General features: G+C 44.0%; 1 protein-coding gene across 2 annotated transcripts in view; it reads right to left on the bottom strand.

Annotated features, from left to right (window-relative positions):
- Positions 1 to 16,525: 16,525 nt before the first annotated feature.
- LOC122544537 overlaps positions 16,526 to 18,367 on the bottom strand; it is a 53,493-nt gene continuing 51,651 nt past the window's right edge. For both annotated transcript variants that reach the window (XR_006310359.1, XM_043683850.1), the window contains one exon: positions 16,526 to 17,630. The gene's annotated coding sequence lies outside the window, so the exon portion shown is untranslated. The remainder of the gene's footprint in view (positions 17,631 to 18,367) is intronic.

Raw genomic sequence — 18,367 nt, 5'->3', positions numbered from 1 at the left:
TCTGTCTGTCTCCTCCTCCAATTTATGCAGTGGTGGGGGGTTGGGCGGGGGCGTGATGTTCAACCCCCCTCCTCATTTGAGAGAATTCATTGCTCCTTAACTCTGTTTTCAGTCTGTCCAGCCCCTTATCCTGAAATGATAACCTCTCGTTCTAGATTCTCCCACATCTCTCTCAAACATCCTCTGTCAATACCCCCTTTAGCATCTTATAACCTTCAGTTAGATCTCCTCTCTTCCAAACTCCAGAGAAACTGCTCAATCTCTCATGTAAGACAAACCCTTCATCTCTGGAAATGATTGAGTGAATCTCCTCTGAACTACCTCCAGTATAACTGCATCAGTCCTCAAGTAAAGACATCAAAATTGTACCAGTCTCTTCTCATAAGATTAAAATCTCATCTGGGCAATCAATTCAATGATCTCCTTTGAACTCCCTCCAATTCAACTACATCCCTCCTCAAGGAAGGGGACCAAAACTGTCTGCAGTACTCCGGATGTGGAAACCCCAATCCCTTGTACAGTTGCAGTAACAATTACCTACTTCCATACTCCATTCCTTTTGCAATAAATGTCTTCCTTGTGACCTGCTGTAGCTTTTGCATTGACATTTTTAACTTTCTCTCCTATTCAGATGATAAGTTCCCTTTTATAATTCTTCCAACTGCAATGGATAACCTCACCACTAATGGGACTGACCAACTCTCAGTTTACTGTCTAACGGAAATTGAGAGTGTGTCCTCGATTTGAACTGTTGTGCTTTACGAGCCAGACTTAATGGTTCATTTGCTCCGATTTATCTAACAAGTGTAAAATTGCTGGGTTTGCACCCCAGAGTGATTTTCAGGCTATTTGGACAGTGTTTCAATGCTGTTCGAAGTTGCTAACCACCTCACCAACTTAACTGTGTTGCCGGGAACATGCTGGAAAAAAATAAGAGAGAAAGAACACAGGAAAGTTTTACTGTAAATATTCAGCTTCTCCTGCTAGCAAATGAATCTGGATTCTTTGACTGATGCGCAAGCAACAATTATTCCAATTTTAACCTTTAGCTTATATCTGTGCTAACCATTCCTCTGAACACAGCACATTTCTTTGTATGTGTCCCCAAGTAATTTCGTCTGCCACTTGTTCAGCCTGCCCACATCCTCATACAGCATGTTCCCAAATAGTGCTTTATTTCTTTTTTAATTCACTGGTGGGTTGTGGAAATCACTGGCTGGGCCGAGAGTTTAATATCCAACCCAAGTTGGCCCCTTGAGAAGGAGGTACTGAGCTGCCTTCTTGAACCACTGCAGTCCCTATGCTGTAGGTAGACACATGACACCATTAAAGAGGGAATTACAGGATTTCGACCCAGCGACACTAAACGAATGGCTGATATATATGTCCAAATTGGTGAGTGGCTCAAAGAGAAACTTGCAGGAGGTGGTATTCTCATGTATCTGTTGTGCTTGTCCCTCTAGATGGACGTGGTTGTGGGTTTGGAAGGTGCTGCCTGAAGATCTTTGGTGAACTTCTGAAGGGCATCTCGTAGCTGCTACTGAGCATGGGTGGTGGAGGGTGTGGATGTGGTGCCAATCAAGCAGGGGCTGCGTTGTCCCTGGATGGTGTTCGGCTTCTCAAGTGTGGTCTACAAGGTGCACTGCAGAAGTGACTGAGTGTGTGCGCGCACGTGAAAGTATGTGTAAGGGTCAATGAGAATGTGTGTGTGTCTCTCTCACACAGATGTACACTTTCACACTATCACTCAAACGCACTCATACACATACTCTCTCATACGCACACCCTCATACACTATGTGAGCAACATCAGTTTGAAACCTACATCGAGTGCCAACTGGAGAATGATCGCCAGGGTTACCTGCTGGAGTGTCTCACCCATCTTGTTTCCAATTCCGGAGTTTAATGGGAAGAAATATGTGGGCGGCACGGTGGCACAGTGGTTAGCACTGCTGCCTCACAGTGCCAGAGACTTGGGTTCAATTCCCGCCTCAGGCGACTGACTGTGTGGAGTTTGCACGTTCTCCCGTGTCTGCGTGGGTTTCCTCCGGGTGCTTCGGTTTCCTCCCACAGTCCAAAAGATGTGCAGGTCAGGTGAATTGGCCATGCTAAATTGCCCATAGTGTTAGGTAAGGGGTAAATGTAGGGGTATGGGTGGGTTGCGCTTCGGCGGGTCGGTGTGGACTTGTTGGGCCGAAGGGCCTGTTTCCACACTGTAAGTAATCTAATCTAAAAAAAAGTAATCTAAAAAAAAAATATGAGGAGAGAAAGGATCAGAAACAGTGGGACAATGAGTACTGCCATCTCAGTGCTGAGTGCCTGTGCTGGATTCAGAGAGGGATTTCCTGTCAATAACATCATCCCTTCAGCAAACACCAACCCCAGTGTTTCCTGTTCCCTGTTGCCCTGACCCCCTGCCAACACTCGTGTCTGTAAAATTCTCTCCAAACCCTCACCATTGCATTAACATAATTGTTTCTGTGCAGCCTCTCTCATTAACAATATCCCACCGATCCAACCCAAACTATTCCATGCTAAACTCAAAAGATCACTCTGCACCCACTCTCTCTAAATGGTCGACTAGAAATTACTGTCCCTCATTTTCACGGACTCCATATATCGAGGCAAAACTTCCCTTGTCCTCCACCTGTCAGTGGCAACTGGGCCATTCACAGAGAAACATCGAAAATATCATTTGGAGGGGGGAGGCCATTCAGTCCCTCTAGCCTGCTCTGCCCATTCAAAGGGATCATGGCTGATCACCCAACACAATCCCCTGTCTCCCCGCATTCTCCCTTTACCCCCTAAGAACTCAATCCAACTCCTTCCTGAACAACATTCAGTGTTCTGGCCCTGACTGCTTTCTGTGGCAGAGAATTCTACAGGCTCCCCACTCTCAGCGTCAAGACAATTCACCCCATCTCATTCCCATTCCATTCCCTTTTGACCGTGACCCCCTAGTTCTGGACTCTCCGCCTGGTCACCGGGAACACTCTCTGCATGTTTATTGGGTTTCATCCTTGTTCAAATTTATAGGTTTCTACGAGATTCCCCCTTAATTCTTCTAAACTCCAGTGAATATCATCCTAACCATTCCAGTCTCTCTCCATCTGTCAGTCCTGCCATCCCAGGAATCATTGTGGGAAACCTTCAGTGCACTCCCTCCATAGGCACAATATCGTTCCTCAAATAAGGAAACCCCAAACTGCGCACAGAGTTCTCCAGGGTGTGGTCTCACCCTGTCCAATTGTAACGAGACATCCCTGCACTTAGGACTTGAATCCTCTCGCTATAAAGGCCTCCCTTATCTAGGAAAGGATATTACTCTCTCTTTCCCTTCCCCCCACAGATGCTGCCGACGTGCTGAGTTTCTGAAGTAATTTTTTTTAGAGTGTTCATGGAGAAAGTGAGGACTGCAGATGTTGGAGATCAGAGCTGAAAATGTGTTGCTGGAAAACTGCAGCAGGTCAGGCAGCATCCAAGGAACAGGAGAATCGACGTTTCGGGCATAAGCCCTTCTTCAGGAATTCCTGAAGAAGGGCTTATGCCCGAAACGTCGATACTCCTGTTCCTTGGATGCTGCCTGACCTGCTGCGCTTTTCCAACAACACACTTTCATTTTAGAGTGTTCATGTCAAGACTTCAGCTGAACCCCAGTGAAGAACGAGCACAGATCAAAGATGAAGAATGAATTACCTAGCTCTGTGAGGTTGATGGAATTCCTGGTCACACTAAATATTGTTCCAACCCCTGTTGATCGCAACAAGGTATCTGCCTTGGTGCTGGAACTGGAGGATTCAATGGCCAGCTCTCTCCTGTCTGAGCTAAAGTTGTAGTTCCCGCTGGCATTATTTAAAGCTTACCTTTGAAGGTACCGTTGAAAGTACGATCCTGTACCTCAACACAATACACACTCTCGAACAAGACAATTCCCAATCGGAACCTCCATTTTCCTGACTCTGGGGGTGAGGAAAACCCCAGCAACAGGAACTGGAACAAAACAAGACAACGAGGAAATAAAAGATTGGATGTTGAAATTGTCTTTCTTTTCACAGATGTTAACTTCTATGACAGGATAATAACTGACAGAAAGGAGAAATAAAGCAACTGAGGTTTCACATCGTTGCAAAGTTTCCATCTGTTGTAAAATCTACACTTCGAAAGATTTGAGTTAACTATGGATGGTCAAATGGTACACCATCCAACCATTGTCCTCTTGATGTTCAATGGTATTACCATCCCTATCCCCAACCCTTGCAGCATCAACATCCCGGGAGTTACTGTCACTGTCCCTACCCCCAGCACACATTCAACATTCTGGGGGTTTCTGTCACTGTCCCCACCCTAAATCACATTCAACATCCTGGGAGTTACCGTCATTGTCCCGACCCCCACCTCACTGTTAATTCTGGGGGTTACTCACAGTCCCCCCCACCCCCACCTTCTGTCAACATCCTGGGGTTACCGTCACTGTCCCCATCCCACACCCTACTTTGAACATCTTCCATGCCAGTTAAAAGCAACCAATACCTGTTCTCTGTTCTCCAATACCAGACTCCCAGTTGGAATGTCACAGAATGGAAACAGGCCGTTTGGCCCAACTCGTCCATGCTCACGAAGTCTCTAAACAGAACTAGCTGCATTTGCTTGTGTTTGGCCCATATCTGTCAAAACCTTTCCTATCCATGCATCTTTCCAAATAGCTCTTAAAGGTTGTTATTGTACCCCCTTCTGCCACTTCCTCTGGCAGCTCATTCCAAAAAATGCACCACCATCTGTGAAAAAGTTATCCCTCAGGTCGCTTTTAAATCTTTCCCCTCTCACCTTAAACCAATGCCCTCTATTTTGGACTCCCTGTCCTGGGGAAATGACCTTGATTATTCACCTTATCCAAGCCCCTATTTCTGCAGCAATATACATATGAAACATCAAAGACCACTTAATCTGACTCTCGCCTTGGATTGCAAATGCACATCTAAATCGTTCTTCAATGTGATGAGAATTTCTGCCTCTCCCACCCTTACAGGCAGTGAGTTCCAGACCCCCCCTCCCCCTCCCCCTTCAGTGAAATTTTTCCTTCACATCCCCCTCGAAACCTCTTACCCCTTACCTTAAATCTATGCCCCTCCCCCAGTCATTGATCCCTCCTTCAAGGGAGCAGGGGAGGTTTCTTCCTGTATACCCTATCTACGCCCCTCATCATTTAATATAGCTCAATCATGTCCCCACACTCTCAACCTGCTCTGCTCTAAGGAAAACAACCCCGGTCTGTCCAATCTCTCTTCATCACTGAAACTTTCCAGCCCCCAAGACAATAACCTGGTAAATCTCCCTCTGCATGCTTCCCCAGCGCTATCACACTGCTCTGATGATGTCGATATGTATAGAGTTGCTTAAAAACTCACTGAAATGGCGATAAATTTGCTATTCAGGAGAGACTCTGCCTGCTGGTTAGAAACAGCACAGTGCTAACTGCCCTCTTCACTTTTGCTGATGTTGATGATTGTGTGTAAGGCTCTGCAGTGGTTGGAGTATTCCCACTAAATCTCTTCACCATCCTTGTAGAAAGTATATTGAATTGGGGTTGAAAGAGTGGTTTAATGAGGCGCTGTCTCCCTCCACTACCTCATTTCCAGTGTGGACACTCAGCTCTAGGACTGACACAGGGATGCCTGTGATTAAACCAAACTGTTAGGCACGAGTTGTTGTCAGAGAGAGTTACAGAGTCACTGAGAAAGTCAGAGAGGCAGGGAGAAACAGAGAGAGACAGAGACACACACAGGCATATGGAGTTATATAGAAACATAGTCAGAGTCAGAAAGAGACACAAGATCATCGAGATTAATCGACATAGTGTTAAAGCAAGTCATAGACAGTCCAACAGAGAGAGATAGAGACCTCGCAGTCTGTACAATATACCTCACCGGGGGGAGGATCTCTCCTATCCCCCTCCACCCCCCAATAACCACCATCCTGACCCTCGGGAACGGCACATGTTGACACAGTCCGCTCTCCCTCGGCGCTTTTCCTTCCCGCGTGGCCCCGGCGCCATTTTAGCTTCAGGCCCCGCGCGAGATGGCGGTTAACGGCCGCCTCGTGCCCCAAGTGACCGTTAGCAGCTGCTTCAGGGGAAAGACTCTTTAAAGGGACAACCCTTTCAGGAGAGAGAAACAACAGGGCCGGCTCCGGGACTCGCCAAACTCAATAATAATGACAAATACACACACAGACAGAGAGGTGGGAGTGAACAAGAAATTGTGCAGCGGCACAGGTTGACGGAACTAGTTCTCAACTGCACGGAGTTGGAGAGAGATGGAAAAAGTCCCCATTTAAAGCGTTTTGTTTTTGTGTCTCGGATTGAAAATGTCTGTCTTGACCGTGGGATTGATATATTTCTGAGAAATTGATTGTTAACTGTGGGCCCAGAGACCGTTCTGTAAATGTGTGCTTTGCAAGTACCTACAGTGTACCAGAACCATGTTGCTGCACTTTTTATTTCGGAGTATTGCAGTTTCACGAAGAGATTTAGGGCATTTCTCTGTCTCATACAAATGCCTGTTAACCAGCAACTGTTAGCATGCTATATGTGTGGCACTTTAATTTTGTATCTGTCCAGTCTTTATTTATATATTTGCCATTAACTCAACATCTGAGGCTCTGGTCCTCTGTGTAATAGTCAATTAGTGTTACTTCAAGACAGGTTTTATTCTGTATCCACCAAACACTGATGTGAGCGATAAAACATTACACTATTTGCATGCCACTTGGAAATGTTCCTCCAATCTGTGCCTATCCATTTCTGGGATGTAAAGCATTTTTGTTTGCTCTATTTCACAGTCTTTACATGTCAGTATGTTACTGGACTGTAACTCAAACCTTCTAAAGTGTAACCTGTTGTTTTTACTCTGTAGGTGTCAGTCATTAACATAAGAATGTATCTCATTTAGTATCTACAATTTTGAGTGTGACCACACACCACTTTGGACAGTCTCAGGTAGGACTCCGTCCCCTCCACACCCATATTCTTTGAATATCAGCTTCTGCGAATTGAAAGTAAGTTTATATTTATAACTGCAGCGTTTGGTAAGGGGAAATATCTTGTACATTGCAGAAATTGGCAAGAACAATGTTACGAGTGATCCCAAAATGCATCACCTCACATTTGCCTGGATTGAACTCCATCTGCCACTTTGCCACCCAACTGTCCAGTCTATCTATATTCTCCTGTATTCTTTGACAGTCCCCTATGCTTTCTGCTACTCCACCAATCTTCGTGTCATCTGCAAACTTGCTGATCATACGAACAGTGGCTCCGGCACTGATCCCTGTGGAACACCACTAGTAACCTTTCTCCTTTTCAAGAAACTACCTTCAACTACTACTCTGTCTCCTGCTGCTCAACCAGTTTTTTATCTGCCTGGCTGGAACACCTTGCACACCACGTGACTTCACTTTCTCCATTAGTTTACCATGGAGAACCTTATCAAACGCCTTACTAAAGTCCATGTGTGTGACATGTATCGCTTTTCCTTCATTTAACAACTTGGTCACTTCCTCAAAGAACTCTATTAAGTTGGTAAGGCATGATCTCTCCTGCACAAAATCATGTTGCCTATCACCGATCAGCCCATTCTTTTCCAAATATAAATAGATTTTATCCTTCAGTACCTTCTTCAGCAACTTTCCCACCACTGACATCAGGCTCACTGGTGTGTAGTTACCCGGACTATCCCTACTACCCTTCTTGTACAGGGGGACAACATGAGCAACCCTGCAGTCCTCTGGCACCTCACCTGTGTTTAATTTTCCCAACATTGACTGGGATACATTTAGTGCCACAGGTCTGGATGGGGCAGAATTTGTAAGAAGCATCCAGGACAGTTTTCTCGAGCAGTCTGTCAATAGTTCGATGAGGGAAGGGACCATATTGAACCTGGTGTTGGGGAATGAGCCAGACTAGGTGGTAGAAGTTGCAGTGGGGATTCATTTGGGAACAGTGACCACAATTCTGTAAGTTTTAGTATACTCTTAGACAAAGATGAGAGTGGTCCTAAGGGAAGCATACTAAACTGGGCCAAGGCCAATTATATCAAAATTAGGTAGGAGCTGTGAAATGGGGATTGGACACAGCTATTTGAAGGGAAGTCCAGATTTGATATGTGGGAGGCTTTCAAAGATAGGTTGAAGATAATGCAGGGTAGGCATGTCCCGTTGAAAGCAAGGGATAGGGAAGGCAAGAATCGTGAACCATGGATGACAGGAGAAATTGTACAACCAGCCAACAGGAAAAGGGAAGCATACATAAGGTCCAGGCAGGTAAGAACAGAACAGGCCCTGGAGGAATATCAGCAGAGTAGGACCAGTCTTAAACAAGGAATCAAGCGGGCTAAAAAGGGTCATGACATTGCTTCAGCGAGCAGAATTATGGAGAATTCCAAAGCCTTTTATTCTTATATAAGAACCAAGTGGGTAATGAGAGAAAAGATTGGTCCACGAAAGGATAAGGAAGGAAGGCCATACATCAAACCTGAGAAAATGGGGGAGATTGTGAATCACACATTTGCATCAGTGTTCACGGAGGAGAGGAACATGATGACTATTGAGATTAGAGGTAGAAGCTTGATTACTCTGGATCATGTTGAAATAAGTTCGAAGATGTGTTGAGCAGGCTAGAGGTTATCAAGATGAACAAGTCCCCAGGACTGGATGGGATTTATCCCAGGTTGCTAGGGGAGGCGAGAGAGGAAATAGCTGGGGCCCTGACAGTATCTCTGTAGCATCAGGCGTTCTTCCTCCAGGCTTCGGGTGGTTATGTCAAAATACAGAGTTGAGAAAGCCCAGGGAATCCCTTGTGGACTCAGACCTGTAAACCTGTCTCTTGGTTCATCCCAGAGATCGTACTCTTTGGAAGTCTGCAATAAAAACCTCTTACAGACAGTTTAATTTAATTTTAGTCATCTCCTTTATTCAATAATAGTATCACTGTTACAACATCACACTGATACCTATAAGCTAAACTAACGAGTTTAAATATCCTAGGAGAGTGGGGTACCATCTCCTCAAGTGCTCTAACAGGCTACTCCGGTGTACTGCTACAAAGTGACTTCTTTTATACAAAAGTTTACAAAAACATTGCATGTTTTTAATTAGACAGATAACAGTGAAAGACAATAATTCGTAGGGAAGAAAAGTTAATTGACAGATTTGTGTGCGCTTGACTGATCACTCCTACAGACCTTGAGCTATCCATCCGGTAGGAAAAACATACCTAGCTGAGTTAAGCATTTGCTCGCGAGATAAGTTCCTATAAAGAAGTACCAGTCTAAATTAAGTGGGAGATGTCATAAGGTAATCTTGCACAGCTCGCATATCTGATATCATTGTTTTACGAAATGGCTTCTTAGCAAAGAAGGCAAATTTTTGACCATAACATGGCTTCCTGACAGATTGTGTCAGAATCTCTTCAATGTTAGGTTTAGAATAATTTTAAGCTGGGAGCAGATTCCTGCTTTCTATATTAAGCACAGAATCATTCTGTACCTGAGGCTGAAATGTTACTGCAAGGTTGTATTTAAAATGAATAATTAGTCTCGAATTAAACACTCTCTGCAAGTTTGATTCAAATTCAAACAAGACATAAGATCTGACTAGTTAGAATTGACTGTGGGGCAGTCTGTAAGTTCTGTAGAGTTGTCTGCAAGAACAGCAAGTAAGTTAAAACTTCATTAATATTACCTCTTGCAGAGTTTGGATTTAATAACTGGTAATGGCTACTCAATAGCATCATAGAGTCCCAAAATGCAGTTAAATTCAATCCATAGCAGATAAGCACTAAGTGTTAATTTTCTACAGGCTCCAATAGCCTCAGCACTAAAATGGTCTCTCCCTCTAAAGGCCTTTTGAACTCTCAAGTCAACAAAGATTTTTTTCTCTCTCTCTCTGTCTGCCCCGCTTGCAAGGGTTAATAAGGATCCATTATAATTGGCAGCATCCTGCCATTAATTACAAATCTTCTGATAGTACCGAGTTCCGTTTCAGGGTCAGAAAGAAACACACTCATTAATTTCACAAGGGAGCTACTGTGAATGTTATCACTTGGTGTCCTATTCACACAGATTCACCGATGCTGTAAGGCAATTAAGAACTTTGCCTTAGCATCCTGTTATCATTTGGTGGGCCCAGATGTCCCTATCTTCTGCATTCCCTGAGATCCCCCCTTTTTCTGAGCCTTCCTGCCTGTCTATTTTCTAGTGCAGTAAATGTGTTCTATAATTCAGCATTATATTTTTGTCTAAATGTTTAAAGAGAGGTTTTAAGGCTATAGACTTTCTCATTCCCTTGTTTTGTCATTTCATGACAACTACTTGGCTTTTACAAGTATACTTAGTCCATTCAGTCAATTTATATTCTTAATAAGTCAAGTGCCTCCTCTGGCGAGTCATCATCCGGAGGAGCAGAATCTGAAAAATACTGGATTTCAACATGGAAGTTCGGGCATGGAAGTAGAGGGGGAGACATGGGTCGATTAATCAGATTCCTCTTTGGCTTAGGTGAAAAGCAATGTACGATCCATTTCATGCATAACCGGATGGCAATGTATATTCCTAGGATGAGACCAAGGATTATCAGTAAGTCCCACGGGATCCATCCGTACAGCGACAATAACCAGCAATTAAAACTCCATCCACATGAATTGAATGACTGTGGGGCAGGTACCTTCCCTGCATCTTGACCCGTTTTGTTGATAACATCTGTATCATCCAAAATGTCGTTCAAGAAATCATCGATGTAGGTGCAACATTGCGGGCCAATGACTGAACAAGTGTCGCCTCCTTTAGCAAGGGGGAAATCTAGCACTAATCGATTCTGCATCGTCATCATCTGAGTCTCCTGTAACTCTTTGTTCACCAGTTTCAAAGCATGGGCGGTCGAGTTGGCAGGTTTTTTGATATCATACGCAAGGTCACTTATCTGATCTAGGGCCATTTCAATACCCCAGCCAGGAATAAGGCCTCCCAGCAACCTGGACCACCAGGTTTGTTGATGGAAGACGTTGTGTAAGTCCTGTTTTGTTTTACCTCTACTTGTTGTTTCATACTGATTCACCTGCTGGTGGGTGTTCCATTCATCATCGACTTCAGGCATCTCACGGTGGGGGTGAAACGTGGTAAAGGCATTAGAATGATGGAAGTGTGAGCAGATAACACACGGGTCAGGGGGCTTAACTTGAATAAAGAAACCATTGGTAACAGGAGGAGGATTGGGAGTGCACAGTATTTTTGGTCTTTCTTCATCTTTCCAGCTTGTTTTGTTCATTACTGTAGCTACTGAATACAGGAAATGTGTAAAGGTATTTCTGTCGGTGGCAGTAGGTTGGATAAGATAGGATTCCATCAAGAAGGTATAAATGGTCAGTCTCATGGCAATAGGTGCCTTAGGGTTTGGTGATTTCTGTACTATGTGTTCAATACTGCAATCTGCATGGTTCATTTTGAAAAGGGAACATCTCAAGGTAGTAATTTTCAGTTGACGGAACGGACAAAGTTATGGAATTGTGCCATCTCACGATGACTGGCATAGAAGTGTTGCAAGGATGACAATAAGGTCGAGAGTGATGTTTGGATACGCAATGGGAGTAGTTTAAATGAGTTTCAGCTGGGCAGCTGCATTCATAACATCCAATGGTATTAGTACAGGTATCATACGTACAGTCACATTGGAGTTTTAGCTGGTTTGAGTTATCACAGAAGGGTTGGTTACATTTGTGCACATGTACTTAGGTTGGGCTTTCATCGGATGCCTGTATCAGTGCTAACACTAGAACTGTGAGGGGGCTACAAGCTTGCAATGTCCTTTACCTTCTACCTTTACTGCAGTTTCAGTTGTCAGAAGAACTTGATAAGGACTTTTCCAGGGGGTCCCAATTTTCCACAATTAAAGTCTTTCAATAGTAAGCAGTCACCAGGGTTAATGTCTTTAAATGTTGGAGCTCTTTCTTCTTCCTTCCCTGGTATCCGATAAGCTTATTTGACCTGTTGATGATAAGACTGCAGTGCTTTGGTTAGCTTAATCAGGTACCTGTGCATCTATTCTGCCATGAAATGCACATCAACAATGTGTTGGGCAGTTAATGATGCAGACCAGGGAATCCTCAGGGGCTTTCAATATATTAGTTCAGCCACCGAGAATCCTGTCTTTGTCTGTGTCATGGGTCTCATATTAAAAAGGGCGATTGGAAGTACTTGCAGCCAATTAAGGCCTGCTTCTTCTAACAATTTGCTTAGCTGACCTTTTAGGGTACCATTGGCTCTTTCTTCAGTTCCCGCTGCTTGGGGATGGTTGGCACAATGGAATTTTTGATTCATTTTCAAGCTCTGACATAGTTCCTTGTTGAGCTCCACACAGAATTGGGGGCCATTATCAGAAGAGACCGTTACTAGTATTCCAAATCTGGGTATGATTTCCCTTAACAGAATTTTACAAGGAGTTGTTGCTATGCAGTACAGGGATATGCGTCAATCCATTACTAAATGGATAATCCATCGATTATCACTAAGCAATACTTATAACCGTGGCATCTAGGTAACTATAAAATCTAACTGGATAATATCAAAAGGTGCACTTGGCAAGGGAGTTTCACCTGGTGGATACTTTATTCCTTTCCCGGGATTATACTTTTGACGAATTAGGCAATTTGCAGCTGCTTGTTTTGCTTTTTCTTTCAGGTGGGAATTCCACCAAGTTTGGAGAATTCTGTCTACCATTCCCTCCACACCTACGTGCATATGCATATGAACATAAGCATGTAGGGCAGATGTATCTGTCTTACCGGCGTAACCCAAAGCTTGTTATAACTGCTTACATAACAACCATGGTTCATCCATCTTTGTCTTTGTCTTTGTCTTTCCTCATCAGAGGCGTCCCCCTGATGGGTCCGTCTTTGCTCTCGGTCAGGCATGGTTGGGGTGTCAGAAGAGGAAATAGGAGAGTCTCTCTTTGGTTTCCTATTCGTCATTTGAGTAACCATGTCTTTTTGCTCAAGAGCTGCTTTCTTAGCAGCTGAGTCAGCAGAATTGTTGCTTTTAGTGCCAAAGGAAGTATCAGAGGAGTGAGCAGAACGTTTGATAATTGTTAATTGAGAGGGAAATTGAACAGCAATGAGGAGATTAGCATCACAGGCAACATTGAGGGTCGGAATTCCTGATGAGCTAAGGAAGCTGCGCTGGTGTCAAAGTTGAACAAAATTATGGGCGCATCTAAAGGCGTAATGGGAATCAGTATAGATATTAGCTGACTTTCATTTAGCAAGTATACAGGCACAGGTGAGAATAAGGAGTTCAGCTTGCTGGGTCGACAGAATAAGCTTCTCGTGTCTGGGAAAAAGTGACAATCGCATATCCTGACATACTTTTGCCCTCTGGAGAGATAGAAGAAGAACCATCGACATAAAGTGTAAGGTTTGGGTTAACTAGAGCCTGATTAGTAAGATCAGGATGTGGTTTAGTAACAAGGTAATTTATGAGAACACAATCATGGGGAGGATCAGGCAGTTCAAGACGTTCTTCCTGTAGGAATGTAACCGGGTTAATGTGAGAGCAGTATTTAAGGAGACAAGCAGATTCTGAGTGGAGGACGTTTAGAGGTAAGCGAGGATATTGCAGAATGGGTGGTACAGACGTCTACATTTTGATGCAAAGTTATATTAGAAGCAGCCAATCCCACAGTATGGATGGTTGTGAGAATCTGGGTGCAGTTTTAAAGTAATCATATAGGAGCCATGTGTACTTTCATCTTGAATTATTTAAATGTGGTGCCAGTAGAATGCCACAGGCTGTCTGTAAATACTGATTTAGGGGGCAAAGTTGTAATTGTCAACCTGTACGGTGGCCTAATTCTTCCAAGTGGAATTTTAAATTTTATTAGTTTGAATTTGACTTGCACTTCTGGTTGCTTTAAAGTTAAATTGAAATACCTTTTTTTTTGAAAAACTAGCAATGTTTGGTTCTTTCAGCAGTGCATCATTTTCTTTGACCTTCTGGTTAAAGAGTACAAACTGATTTTAAAAGCAGCAGTTAGATTTATCAAAATCAGTGGTCTTAAGTTCACTCATCTGTGCAATTGTAACACTCCCAACAGACGGTGACAAATGATTCGTTGGGGAAGGGCATGGGTCTCAGCAGATTGGTCCTCAGAGTAGGGAGGGGGGTTCAGGTGACTTTGTTTTATGAAGCTTGTTCGCCTTGACCGTACTGTGGGTGAGTCTTGAGGAGGTCGGCTGATGGGAGGAGAGACATAAAATATTTACTTCTCCAAATCAGAATCCCATTCCTCATCCACAGTCCACAGATGGATCAGGATTCTTTATCGATCTTTGGGAGAGGAGAGGATGGGGTATAAGGAACAGTCTCTGTCATTCGTCCGGTCCTGCATGGCTGCAGCCTGTTCTTATTCTTATTTCCTTTTCATTGGGGCTCCTGACATCTCAGCTTAGGTTCTAAATCTTTGCTTTCCTTTTGTTCTAGCCAAATGCAATTCTGCTTCTAAATCATATGCTTCAAATTTGCGTTTTCGTTCTGTCCAATCTAATTTAGATCCTTCTTCAGTTAATGGACTAACTCCCTGTTTAATACAGTTTTGTCTCCGTGATGATTGCATTGATTTTTCCCATTTTTCCCAAACTACCTTTTTCCACACTCATATGGCTTCTTTCTGCTTACTTCCCTTTTTTCCCAAATCCCTTGTTCAATTTTAATGAGTAGAGTTAAATCATGTGTGTCTTCCAGAGACCAATCCTTATTTTGTTGAGCAGCTGCAGCCGATTGTTCCCTTCATTGTTTCTCATAATTAGGATACAGACTTATTATTTCCGTTAGGGGATGTTTGTCTTTCATCTTATCTGGAGTTACACCCATATTTATCCTACCTACTTTAAATCTTCACAGAACTATTGATCTGCAGGGCACCAACCTCAGTCACGACAGGGCACAGACCCAAAACACAAATATTCACTCAACTTTCTGCAAGCTGCAGAGAGTTAGCACGAAGTCTTTGTGTGCCTGTCTCTCTCTCTCTCTCTCTCTCTCTCTGTCTCTGGGCGGTACAGTGGACGGCACTGCTGCCTCACAGCGCCGGAGACCCGGCTTCAATTCTCACCTCAGGCAGACTGTCTGTGTGGAGATTGCACATTTCCCCCAGTGCCTGCGTGGGTTTCCTCCGGGTGCTCCGGTTTCCCCCCACAGTCCAAAAATGTGCAGGTTAGGTAAATTGGCCATGCGACATTGTTAGTATTAGGTGAAGGGGTAAATGTAGGGGAATGGGTCTGGATGGGTTGAGCTTTGGCGGTTCGGTGTGGACTTGTTGGGCCGAAGGGCCTGTTTCCACACTGCAAGTAATCTAATCTCTCTCCCGCGTGCGCGCACACACAAGCATTTTAGAAGATAACAACTCGACTATACAACAATAAGACTAATTATTTTGCAATGCATTCTCGACATTGTAAAACTTGACAGTTTCTGTCTTTAGTACCTATTTCAACAATCTCATTTCAGGTTCCAACAGGGTACTGTGAGAGTGAAATGGGGGAAGTCACACATGACGATACAGACCAAGAGCAACCAAGGTATAATCTTACGTTGTGGGCCCATTGGTCTCAGGTCTAACCCTTAGGTGAAGCTCCTCTTTTCCAGTTTCACTCAAACTTAGCCCTTGTTGGAACCCTGCTCACAGCGTCAAATTGTTAAAGTACAGATTTGAGACAGCCCAGGTAAACCCTTGTGGATTCAGACCTGTAAAGCCTCTCTCTTGGTTCATCCCGGAGATTGTACTCTTTGGAAGTCTGGAATAAAAACCTCTTACAGACAGTTGTTTAGTTTAATTTTAATCAGCCCCTTCATTCACTAATAGCAACACTGTAACAACATAACACTGATACTATAAACTAAACGAACTAGTCTCTAACTAGGAGTAGAGTACTAGCTGGCTACTCTGATGTAGTGTTCCTTGATACAAAAGTTTACAAAAACATTGCATGTTCTTAATTAAACAGATAACAGTGAAAGACAATAATTCGTAAAGAAGAAGAGTTAACTGACGGATCTGTGTGCGCTTGACTGATCACTCCTACAGGCCTTGAATGATCCATCATGTAGGAAAAACACACCTAGCTGAATTAAACATGCTTTCTTTTGGGCGGCACGGTGGCACAGTGGTTAGCACTTGTGGTGTAAAATTATGTCCCAATACATGTGTGAATCATAATGTAACACATGTATTGGGCCAAGCAGTGGAATGTGGTGAAAGGGTTAAAATTGTGTCCCAATACATGTGTGAATCTAACCGAAAATGGAAGGTGTCGCTTAGTCCCGTGTGAATCTTATTACACACCTCCCCGTGTGAATCTTCTTATCTGTATGTAACCAGAATGGAATATGTTTTTTAGCCTTGCTCTGCTGTTCACATGAATGTTTATATCTGGAAAAGAATAAAAAGCTGGAAAAGTCTCCAGTTCGGTGAGTCTGCTCCGGGGTTAGTGAATGGCTTTTCTCCCGTCTGAACCCGCTGGTGCCTTTGCAGATATCCCACCTGACTGAATCTCTTCCTGCACACTGAGCAGATGAAAGGTTTCTCCCCAGTGTGGACCCGCTGGTGGATCAGGAGTTTAGATGACTCCGTGAACCACCTCCCACATACTGGGCACATGAACGGCTTCTCTCCCGTGTGGACCCGCTGGTAGGTCCATAGGCTGGAAGAATCAATGAATTCCTTCCCGCACAGAGAGTAGGTGAATGGCCTCTCCCCTGTGTTGACCCGCTTGTGGTTCAGCAGTGCAGATGAATAAGCAAACCATTTCCCACACACCAAGCACGTGAATGGCCTCTCTCCGGTGTGGACCCGCTGGTGAGTCTGCAGGTTGGAAGAATTCACAAAACCCTTCCCGCACTGAGAGGGGTGAATGAATGGCCTCTCCCTGGTGTGGACCCTGTTATGGATCAGTAGTGCAGATGATTGAGCAAATGCCTTCCCGCACATGGGGCAAGTGAACAGCTTCTCTCCTGTGTGGACCCGCTGGTGCTTCTGCAGATGACCCATCTGACTGAATGCCCGCCCACACACGGGGCAAGTGAACAGCATCTCTCCCGTGTGGACCCGCTGGTGCTTCTGCAGATGACCCATCTGACTGAATGCCCGCCCACACACGGAGCAAGTGAACGGTCTCTCCCCAGTGTGAATGTGTCTGTGGGTTTCCAGCACTGATGGGGAAGGGAATCCTTTCCCACAGTCCCCACATTTCCACTGTTTCCCCATTGGGGGAGCTTTCCTTGCGTCGCTCTGAGTTTGAAATTACAAACAGGATGTGTACACAGTTTCTCCCCACAGTGAGTGGTGTCAGTTTGATCCCCTAAGCTGAGTAAACGGTTTGAAGCACATTTCACAGACAGCGCACTGAATCTCCCTCACTCAGATGTCTCCGTATTCCTCCTGCCATACCAGTGTCCAAAACCTGTCAAGCAGACAAAAGCAAACATTTCCTCTCGATTTGAATAGCTGCTGATATTCAAGTCCCAATGAATCAAGTGGTTCTGTCAGAAGTTGATGTATCATGTGCTTTCAGATTTCTTTCCGCATGTCTTCCTGCAAAAATAAATTCACAAAATGATTGATCACTGTTAGTACAGTTAAATGCACATAACATAGGTGGCAATTCTGCTAGATTGCCAGATGCCTGCTGATCATAAAGGTTTTTAAAATCATGAGGGGCACGGTAGGGAAAATGGGAAAGTAATTTACCCCAGGGTGGGGTGCAAAAGGTTTAGAGTGAGAGGAGAAGATTGTCAGCACGGGGGTGTTGGATCGAAAAGATTTTTGTTTCCCGTGCTGTACATCTCTGTGTCTATTTGATAACAGATACTTTATTTCAGTTGACGAGAGTATCGTTACAAATCAGAGCAAGGTACTAATATTTAGATGTAAGGGAGAGAGAATTCCTCAAGAAGGGGAAAGAATCCTGGGAGACCCCTATTTCAGGTTTACTTTCTAATGAACAAACATTAACTACAAGCACCAACTGTGCATTTATTTTTTTCTCAATTCTTTTGTTTTATTCCCTGCTATGATGACATTCTGTGTCTGTGGATCATGCTGTAAGGTTGAGTGAAATAGGAGTTGATGGGAAGGGTGAGGGCAGTTACAAATTATAACGACTATATATGAATGCACGAAGCATTAGAAATAAGATGAATGAGCTTGAGGCTCTTCTGGAATTTGGCAGATATGATATTGTGGGGATAACAGACGTGGCTTCAAGTGGACAGGGCCTGGGAAATGAATATTCAAGGCTACACGTGCTATCCTAAGGACAGACTGACGGA

Source organism: Chiloscyllium plagiosum, chromosome 50 (genome assembly GCF_004010195.1).
Source record: "Chiloscyllium plagiosum isolate BGI_BamShark_2017 chromosome 50, ASM401019v2, whole genome shotgun sequence".
NCBI classification, from domain to species: domain Eukaryota; kingdom Metazoa; phylum Chordata; class Chondrichthyes; order Orectolobiformes; family Hemiscylliidae; genus Chiloscyllium; species Chiloscyllium plagiosum.
Note: the sequence above shows the minus strand (reverse complement) of the source record. Positions and strands in the feature narration are given on the sequence as shown.